The sequence below is a fragment of the Gossypium arboreum genome, chromosome 2, assembly GCF_025698485.1.
Source record: "Gossypium arboreum isolate Shixiya-1 chromosome 2, ASM2569848v2, whole genome shotgun sequence".
In the NCBI taxonomy this organism is placed as follows: Eukaryota; Viridiplantae; Streptophyta; class Magnoliopsida; order Malvales; family Malvaceae; genus Gossypium; species Gossypium arboreum.
The window spans coordinates 50,516,424-50,527,694 of NC_069071.1; the positions used below are offsets into that span (position 1 = coordinate 50,516,424).

The window sequence follows — 11,271 nt, forward strand, 5'->3', positions numbered from 1 at the left end:
CTCATCATAGTTTGTTTAGGTTTCCCAAGACCTAGCTGTTTAAACATTTTATAAGGCATAACATTAATGCTTGTCCCTAAGTCAGCCAATGCATGATGAACATCTAAACTACCAATTAAACAAGGAATCGTAAAACTCCCTGGATCCTTCAATTTGTTAGGTAGCTTATTTTGTAATATGGCTGAGTAAACTGCATTCAACTCCACATGTGACGCCTCATCCAACTTTCATTTATTTGTTAAAAGCTCCTTTAAAAACTTGACTGCATTTGGCATCTGTGAAAGGGCTTCAATAAACAGTAAGCTAATATGTAGTTTCTTTAAAAGTTTAAGGAATTTACCAAATTGTTCATCTGATCTGTCTTTCCTTGTCACATTGGGGTATGGCACACGAGGTTTATATTCTGTACTCATCGGCTTTGGGTCATTTTGGCCTACCTCATTCTTACCTTTGCTTACTACTGTTTCTGGCCTTGGTTTTGCAACTAACCGTTCCTCATCTTGAATGGCAATCGCGTTGAGTTGCTCCCTTGGGTTAGATTCAGTGTTGCTTGGCAGGCTTCCTGGTGGTCTTTCAGATATCAATTTAGCGAGCTGACCTATCTGAGTTTCAAGCCCTTGGATCAACGCTTGTTGATTTTTAAGTGTTGTCTCGGTATTCTGAAAACTAGTTTCTGTCACTAAGATGAATTTTGTTATCATCTCTTCAAGGTTCAACTTTTTCTCTTGTTGGTAAGGTGGTTGTTGGAAGCCTGGAAGTGGTGGCCTCTGATTCCCTTGGCCTCCCCATGAAAAATTTGGGTGGTTCCTCCAACCTGCATTGTAAGTATTGCTATAAGGATTGTTTTGAGATCGAGGATTGTTACCCATGTAATTTAACTGCTCGTTCTCTATGTTGTAGCCATAAGGTGGATATTCTGAACTACTTGATCCACTTCCAGTTGTTTTGTACTGCATTACTGGGTGAACCTGTGAAGAACTAAGAAAACCATCAATTTTCATATTCATGAGTTCTACCTAATTAGAGAGCATGGTGACTGAATCAACATTATAAACACCGGCTATTTTCATTGGCTTTGTCCTCATGACTTGCCACTGATAGTTATTCAGTGACATCTCCTCTATAAATTCATAGGCATCTTCAGGTGTCTTATTATTGATGGTTTCGCCAGCAGCTACGTCAACCATCTATTGAGTCGAAAGATTCAGGCTATTATGAAAGGTTTGAACCTGTAACCAAAGTGGTAACCCATGGTGAGGGCATCTTCTCAAGAGGTCCTTGTATCCTTTCTATCCATCGTAGAGTGTTTCTAAATCCATCTGCACAAAAGAAGAGATATCATTATGTAATTTGGTTATTTTAGCTGGCGAAAAATATTTTAATAAGAACTTTTCAGTCATTTGTTCCCAAGTAGTGATTGATCCTCGTGGCAACGAGTTCAACCACAGTTTAGCCTTATTCCTCAATGAAAAGGGAAACAACTGAAGGTGAATGGCGTTATCAGAAATGCCATTGATTTTAAAAGTGTTGCAAAACTCTAAGAAATTTGTCAAATGAGCCTTGGAATCCTTGTCCTGCAAACCATCAAACTGAACAAATTGCTGTATCATTTGAATTGTGTTAGGTTTCAGTTCAAAAGTTTTTGTAGCTACAGCAGGTCTAACTATGCTCGATTCAATTCATGTTAAAGAAGGTTTAGCATAATCATACATAGTGTGCAGAGTAGGATTTTGATTAATAGCAATCGCAGGAGGTAGCGGATTTTCTTGGTTTTCAGCCATCTTTTGAGTTGTGGTTGAAGTATTGTCCTCTTGCTCTTCCTCTGTGTATCGTAAGCTTTGCCTTATTTCTCTTCAATTTCTACGAACTGTGTCATCGAGCTCACTATCAAACAATAACGGTCCTGACGGGTTTCTTCTGGTCATAAACTAGAAAAACCTGTCAGAAGAAAATAAATGAAGAATTAGAAAAGAAAATAAAAATTTAAATTGCAATAAAAGTAAAATGGATAAAGTAATAAAAATCAAGTTTTCCTAATATCCTAGCTCCCCGGAAATGGCGTCAAAAACTTGATACTTGATATTCGCGACAGGTTTTAAATATTTATAATTAATCATTCTTGAAACTAACTATTATCACGATGAAGGCAAGTGTACCTATCGAACAGTAGTATAGCTTTAGCAAGACCGGATTGTCGAACCCAAAGGAACCAATAGTACTAGTAATTACTTTCTTTTTATTATCTAGCCTAAAATTAAGGGATTGTTTATCTAAACTAATTAAATAAAATAAGAATGCACAGAAAGAAAATTTGGAAAAATACTTTTTAGAAAATTCGATTGATTAAGACAATACCTAAGAAAAAATCCACCTAGACTTCACTTGTTATTTGACTCTGAATCAGACAATTTATTCATTTTACTTGATCCATAGAAATCCCTAAGTTATATTATTATCTCTCTCGAGACTAATAACGTCTAACCCTAGGTTGATTAATTGAATTCTCTTTCTAATTAACCCCCTAATGTTGCATTTACTCGATCTATGGATCCCCTTATTTGGTTTCACCCTAATCCAGTAAAATCTTATCACCTTATCTCTAGGCGTGTAATAAACTCCGCTTAATTATGAAAAATTTACTCTCAGATAGGGTCTATTCCTCCTCTGAATAAGAGCGTTAACTTGAATCAATATCCTGCAATATTAAAACAAGAATTAAGAACACATAATTAAGAACAAGTCAAATATTTATCATACAATTCAGATAATAATAACAAGATCCATCTTAGGCTTCATTCCCCTTAGGTATTTAAGGGGTTTAGTTCATACTTATGAAAGAAAACATCTCAAAAGCATAAAGATAACAAAACATAAGAAAACCCAAAACTCCTGAAGGAACTTGAAGGAAGATTTTTAGTCTTGATGATGAATCCGGCTTCTGAGATGGATCAATCGGCTTTCCTTGAGTAATTCCCTGCTTCCTCCTCCGTATCCCCTTCCTAAATGTCTCCTTAGGTGTTTAAATAGGCTTTAGAATGCCTAAGAGCCCTCAAAATTAGCCTTTTCCGAATAGGGTTATACTTGGGCTCGGCAGGGACACGCCCATGTGCGATTACTCCAGCCCGTGGTCAAGGCTGTTGAATAGGCACAGGCGTGTAGTGTAACACCCCTATAACCCGTATCCATTACCGGAGTGGGTTATGAAGAGTTACCAATCCAAAACACTACATTCATACCTTCACATTTACATAAGTTCATTAGCAATTATATGCATAGCCAAACATAATCAAAGATCGAAATTCAGACTTATACCGACATTCAAAAATTTCCATATTCACATGGCTTATATACAACAACATCTCAAAATATCATTCGCTTAGTCTATTCTATACATGCCATACTAGCTCCAACACATAGTGGTACCAAAATGATAGATAGTGTGACGAGTTCCTGACGATCCCTTTCCGAGTAGGTGACTGGAGTCAACAATCTATAAAACAGAGAAACGTAACAAATGAAGTAAGCTTTCATAAGCTTAGTAAGTTTTAAGCAATGCAAACAAATAAACGCAATTATACTTCGTTTATTCAATTTCTCAAGAGGCCATTTTCTAGGTATATTGCCATTTGGCCGAACATACACAAGCACATAATGAACATTCAGCATTCTTATAACACTTAAACTGAATTCATATAACATAAATAAATCAAATACTTTCACATACTTTCAGACCTTGACCGAATGTATCATGATCGTAGGTATAGTTATAACATTTATTCACATATGTATCACATTATACACTTATGATTCAATTCAAATCAAACTCACATATGAGTACATAATGCGTACCTGGCCCACTTAACCTATTGAATGTATTCATTTGACAATCTAACACGAGATAACTTAGTCTTAGACTTTCATCAAATCACCGGCATTTAGCCTGCTAGGTTTTAAAAACCCGAATTCATTCACTGGCATTTCGCTTGCTAGGCTCGAGGCCCGATATCCTTTCACCGGCATTATAGCCTGCTAGGCTCGAAAGCCCGAATAGTATCTCTCCGGCATTGTAGCCTACTAGGCTCAAAGGCCCGAATAGTATCTCACTGGCATTATAGCCTGCTAGGCTCAAAGCCCGAATAGTGTCTCACCGGCATTATAGCCTGCTAGGCTCAAAGGCTTGAATAGTTTCGTACGATAATCAAATCAATAAGTTCATTATAACATAATCATATCAATTAGGTACTAGCATCATTCGAACATATATAATTGTACATCTCAAACACTTTTCTTTCATCTCATTTTCACACTTAGCATTTGATAGCTTATGCATAACATTTCACTCACATTCATTTCAAACTTATCATTCGATTATAAAAGCACATTGCATATTTACCAACATGTTATACTTTCCGTTAGGCCATATAAGCATGATACAACACACCATCATTTCATCTTTAACATTTGGCTAAATCCCTACCTTACAAGGAATGCCTAATTCACATAATATATCAGATTATAATCTATTGTTATTTATGTTGGATTACTTAAAACTTACCTCAAATATTTTCGAACAGTCTCGGATCGGCTATTCAATTCAACTACATTCTCTTTTCCCTTATCCGAATTTGCCCCTCTATGCTCTTGAGCTTAAATTCAACAATTTTAAACTAGTCATTATTCGACTATTCAAGCATTACTTTCAAAATATAATATATATATATATATTCAACTTTCACACATACAGATCATAGTAAGTTTATAAGAAATCAATAAGCAACTCATTAACAAATTTTTATCAATGTTTACCACATAATCACAAATTCACTATAAGCTGTCTTCCTGAGCAACAGTAACTAAATTTTTTATAACTGGAGCTACGAAACTCCAAATCAATTTCCGTAAATTTTCCCTAAAAATAGACTCATATATCTTTTATCCATAAAATTTTAAAAATTTTTTGTTTGGCTAATCAATACCATATGTTTCTTAAAGTTTCCCCTATTTCACTATTTGACTAATCTAACCACTCTTCACTACAAATCAAATTTCTCATTGTACAAAATTCAAAATATGTTCTTGTTTATTTCATTTGAGACTAGACTCATTAAGGAGTCTAAGCATATAAATTTTATCTTATGATCATTATTTTACAATTTATAATGATTTTATAAAAATAGAATAGGGGATCTAGAAGTAGTTTTGACTCTGTCCCACATCACTTCAAATATCTCATTATCGGAAATTCGTTTGCTGTCACAGTTTCTTTTATAAGAGACTAGACTCTTTAAGCTTTAATTACATAATTTATTCAGATTCTAAATCAACTCCCAAAATTTATGGTGATTTTCCAAAATCACATTACTGTTGCTGTCCCAAGCAGATTTATTACCAATTTACTCTTTCTCAACTCTTTGCATTCAAATTATTTAAACATGTATATCACCAATCAATTTCATCACATATCTATAATTTCACTTAAGCAAAATCTCAATACAATACATTGTGCTCAAATCATTATTCAAGTTCAAATTCAGATAACACACATATAAATACTAGCAACTAAATATTAACATTGCATTTCACCATAATACCCGATTGCCATTAAACAATTAAGCCATAATTATTCAATTTTACCAAGCTTCAACTTAATTTATAACTATCTAAATCATTTAAAACATTCAACATCAAAATTTCTTTGCATTTCATACTATAGTCGAATGTATAGCTCATCAAAAAGATATTTATTCATGTTCCCTTAACACATATTGGTCAACTAGTTCATGCATTATACTTTGGCACATTTGGTCATTAAAGCAATAACCAATTTAACATTCAAGCATTTTATACTAACATTTCTCCCAAGGCCGAATTCATATGCAACCTTTAATACTCATTCAAAGTTTATATTTTACATAATCTATATACACAACATTAACCTAATATCAATTTACTAAGCATTTTAACAATTTTTTCTTCAACTATCCACACATTCAACAATGAAAAAGACAATGTAACAAACCTTAAATTCAACTTATAACAATGTATAACTCATCCAAAGAATCCACTCCATTTCATCATTTTAAAGCACAAACATTACTCAATATTATCCAAGTTCACATTCGGCCATAGTACACATAACATGTTAGCCGATTCTCCCACTTAGCATCTAATGCACATATATGATCATTTGTTTCGCTCAACTTCACCTATCTACAATTATTCATCAAAAGAACATGAAACAACAACCATTTCCTTCATTTCAATTTATGACCGAATGCTCACAACACAACCAAAAATCGAAATATACTTCATGGGCTAAGGTAGAATCAAGAAAGGAACTCATAAACATCAAGATAGAAGCAAACTACCATGAGCTTACCTTGGATTTTTTTCTTCCCCAAGTGACCGAACATTCAAGAGCTTCCCTTCCCCTATTTGTTTTCTTAAGTTCGGCTATGAAGAACAAAGATGGACAAGCTTTGTCCTTTTCATCATTTTGTTATTTTATTTCTCTTTATTTTATGATAATAAAGCCATTAAATCTCATAGTGCTAATTTAAAATGCATATTCCATTTATTCCCATCATGATGGCCGGCCACTACACCTTAAGGTGGGAATTTTGACATGCAAATCCACCTATTTCATACTATAAGTTATTTGGCCACTACAAATCAGCTTATAGCATTTTCAAAAATTTTCGCATAAGTCCTATTTAATAATTTCACATATAATTGACAAGATCAAAGCATGGAATTTTCACACATGCACTTTCACATATAATAAACACAGAATATAACATCTAATTATTTTTGTGACTCGGTTTTGTGGTCCCGAAACCATTTTTCGACTAGGGCCAAATTAGGGCTGTCACATGTAGTCTACCGGTGTAAGTCGTGCTTCGATCCTGCCAAATAGACACAACCGTGTGACACGCCCGTGTGAGGAAGTCCAGGCCGTGTTGATTTCCCATGTGGGTCCATTTTCTCCGTTTTCGGCCCGTTTCTCGCTCTTTTTACTCTCTTATTCTCACTTAAGTATAAAACATAAAATTAAAGAAATAGGAGCATCGAATTCACCAAATCTAAGGAGAAATCATCCATAATTGTGTTAAGCATGGGATAAAAATATGTATAAATTACAGTTTATCAAACTAAAATGTGAAATAAATGAAATATGTGGACTTGTATTAGTGCTATGAATATTCGGCTAAGCATAAGTTTATGCAAATTTTGTATATTTTGTGATTTTTGTGATAAGGGACTAAATTGTCAAAATATGAAAATGTGAGGGCTAATTTGTAAATTGCCATAAATATGTATATTTGGGTTGAATTTAATGATTTGGTGAATGAAAGGGTTAAATTTGAAGGTGTTTAGATCAAGAACCAAAGAAAATGGAATTAGATCGGGGAAAGTCGAAAGTGGTTAAATAGCCGTACGTTTTCCATTCATTCCCATACGAGGTAAATCTATATACAAATAAATGTATTTGAAATGTTTTATTTATGCTTCTATGCTATTGAATTGTGTTGAATGGCTATATGCCTTAAATATGAGATATACGAGAGAGTATCGACAAAGTTCTGACGTCCGAAAAGCCCTGTACAAACCATAGGAATAGTTAGGATACATATGTCATGACATAGGATCCGATATGTGTTATTGTGTAGGATCACGTCTGGGATGTTGGCATCGACTTATGATTTAAGTGTAAGACCACGTCTGGGATGTTGGAATAATATTTGATTTCGTGTAAGATCTTGTCTGGGAAAGTGGCATCGATATTTGATTACATGTAAGACCACGTCTGGGACGTTGGCATTGTACGAGCTTTGTGAGCTATCCGCATATCCTTATGATTCTAAACAGTTCAATTGGCATTCCGAGAAATGAATGATTATATGTGATGTGTATCCGATTCAGGTACATTTGAAATGTAATGCAATGTTTGAGAATAAAAGGTAAACACATGAGCAAATGATGTTATGTGATATGAGTATAAGAAAGTATGCTATATGTGCAAATGAATTGAGTATATGGGAAATGTATATGAATTATGTGGTTGATGATAGTATTTGACTATGGAATATATGTAATTTGATGATGTTTATATGCTTATAAAGTTAAGTTTATATGTATATGGCTTCTAAGCATTTGACAGCTTACTTTTCCTGTTTATCATCTATTTTTTTTAGATACCGAAGCTACTAGGAGCTCGGGGATTGTCGAGGATTGTCACCACACTATCAAACTTGATTTTGGAACCTTTGGAAAATGTATATGTTGAAGTATGGTATGTATAGGCTAGAGGTCTTTGAATAGGTTTGATAATATGTACATTAGCCATGTGATGTGGCTTGGTTTTAATTTTGCATATGAATGAGTTTTTGGTATGAAATATGTAATGTAAATATGTAAATATGTTGTGTTTTGGATGACCAAGATAAATGGTCAATTTGGTAAGTATTTGGTATGTGCTATTTGAGGAATTGGTAAGTTATGGCATAAGATTGAATGAAGTAAGTTGAGGTTATAAAACATAAGTTTTGATATGATTTTGATGTAACACCCTAAATTTGGGCCTAGAAGTTTTAGGCCTTGAACATGGGAGCGGTTGAAGGCAGTTTATAATATTTTGTTGTACGTGTAAATTTCATTAATGAAGGCTTGTTTTAGTGGTTAAGTGTGCTGAGAAGTGTTGGAGAAGTCCTGGGTTCAAATCTGGACTCTAGCAAAAATTTTGGTTTAAGGTCAATCAAACCCTGTGTGTAGTAGGTAGGCCTCAAGAATATTGTTGGGGAAATTGTGCCACAAAGAGCCTTGTGGTGTAGTGGCAAGGTGGCGCCATTTAGGGGACAAGGAAGTGACGCCATAGAGGAAGCAAGGGGTCCAAGGTTCAAGTCTGGGCTCTTGCAATATATTTTGGATTTTTCTTTTAAATAAATCTGGAAGCAAGTAGGTGCACTTTAAAGTTTAATGTGTTGGATTTATGATACAAATGAGTTGATGGCCTAGTGGTGGTGGCGTGAGTTGGCATGTGAGAGGACTTTGGTTCGAATCCCTTGGGATGCAAAGGTTGATTATTTTGCTATGTTGGGACGGCAAGAGTTGGTGTTGGTTTTAAACTCTGGTGATGGAGGGATCCCACATCGGGAAGCTAACATAAGAGTGGATCTGGTCGGCTTTAAATAGAGAACCATGAGGAGAGTAAAGGTACCTTTCTTGGCTGATCCCTTTTGTTTTATGGCGTGCTCGTTTGGGTTGGGCATCGGCTAAGAGTGCTCGGAGCGCGGATTAACTCCAGTCTCCTATCAGGATTATCGCGTGGGAGATATCGTCATCAATCATTATCAACCAGGTGTGTAAATGACACCCTCCCTTAGACTGAATTGGTAAAAGCTGAAATACCGAAAAGTTGGTATTTTGTGAACTTCATGAGCGTCTGGCGCTCGTTAGACGATTGTTAATGAATATGGTGCATTTGGATGATTAGAGTGCGAGTGTGCATTTTAGGTACAACGGTATTTTTGGGCTTAATGGGCGAAAAGCGGGCCAATGGGCCAACGGGCCCACTTTGGTAAAAAGACGAGGTAAGTACTTCTAATTACTTGGTAAACGTTAGAATGAGCATGAAACCTTAGCAATAGGTAATAATTACTGAAATACCGTTATACATGCAAAATTACGATTTTACCCCTAGGTTTATTTTTTTTCTGAAAAGCATGATGTTCTGTTCTGTGTACGTGTAACACCCCGAATTTGGGCCTAGAAGTATTGGGCCTTGAGTGGGGGTCCGTAAGGAGGTTGTATATAGGTATTTAATTGTGCAATGAAATGAAACAATTAAATGTTTGCTATTAGTGGTTAATGGCTTTGAGAAGTGTTGGAGAAATCTTGGGTTCAAACTTGGGCTTTAGCAAAAATTTTGGTATTAAGTGAAAAAAAACCTAGATGCTTGGATGAGGGTTTTTAAATTATTGTGTTAAATAAATGACACAAGGAAGCTTGTAGTCTAGTGGTTGTGGTGTCATTAAGGTTGTATGAGAGCCTAGATTCAAGCCTTGGCTCTTGCAATTTATTTTGTTTTTTTAAAGGGAACTGAACTTTGGCCTTTAGACCTTATAATTAATTGGGGATAAAATATGACACAAAAAGCCTTGTGGCTTAGTGGCAAGTAGCGTGTGGAGCATTTAAGGGGAGGCATAGGTTGAATCCCATGGCAAGCAAGGAGCATTTATTTTGCTAATGAGGCGGCAAGAGTTGGTGTTGAATTTAAACTCTAATGTTGGAGGATCCCACATCGGGAAGCTAATATAAGAGTGGTTGTGAAGTCGGCTTTAAATAGAGGAACCATGAAGAGAGTAAATGTACCTTTCTTGGTGATCCCTTTCATTTGTATGGCGTGCTTTCGTTTGGGTTGGGCATCGGCTAAGAGTGCTCGGGCGTGGATTAACTCCAGTCTCCTATCGGTGTGTATTTATCACTACTCTTGTTGTTGGATGGCTACTTGGACGCGATGGGCGAAAGGGGCCATGTGGGCCCAATGGGCCCAATTGGATAAGTTGTTTGATTGTGTAGTAAATATTGGACTAGGCTAGGTGAATCGCATATCTGTGGCTAGGTTTAGGCTAAAAGGCCACACGAGCGTGTGGGCACATTTGGGTAGAGAATAGGCTTTAGGCCCATTCGTATTGTTATCCATGTTTAGAATACTTTAGTTTACCAATTCTTGAAATGCCCTCGACTTGTAAAATTACCAAAGTACTCGATTCTGAGAATTACCGTTTTACCCTCGGGTTATAAATTCTTGTTTTACCCTCGATTTGTAAAATTACCGTTTTACCCTTGATTTCTGAATTACCGTTTTACCCTCGGTTCTGAATTACTATTTTACCCTCGATTCTGAATTACCGTTTTACCCCAATTTACATAATTACCATTTTACCCCGATTTACATAATTATCATTTTACCTCGATTTACTGAATTACTGTTTTACCCTCGATTTATAGAATTACCATTTTACCCTCGATTTATAAATTCTTGTTTTACCCTTGATTTACGAATTCTTGTTTTACCCTCGATTTACAAAATTACTAAAATACCCTTGATTTGTGAAATTACGCAATACCCTCAATTTGTAAAACTACCAAAATACCCTGTATGGTAAAATGACGAATATGCCCTTATGTTCAGTATGGTGATGTGCTTAGGATTTACATATATTGATATTGGATTAGTTAAGTTTGAGTGGCGGTGGTGGTTATCGTGGC

At 35.5% G+C, this 11,271-nt stretch overlaps 1 non-coding gene across 1 annotated transcript; it reads left to right on the plus strand.

Moving 5' to 3' along the window:
• Positions 1 to 1,245: 1,245 nt before the first annotated feature.
• LOC128289497 (small nucleolar RNA R71) lies at positions 1,246 to 1,351 on the plus strand. The gene has a single exon (XR_008279145.1). It is a non-coding gene; the product is annotated as a small nucleolar RNA R71 (small nucleolar RNA).
• Positions 1,352 to 11,271: the final 9,920 nt, after the last annotated feature.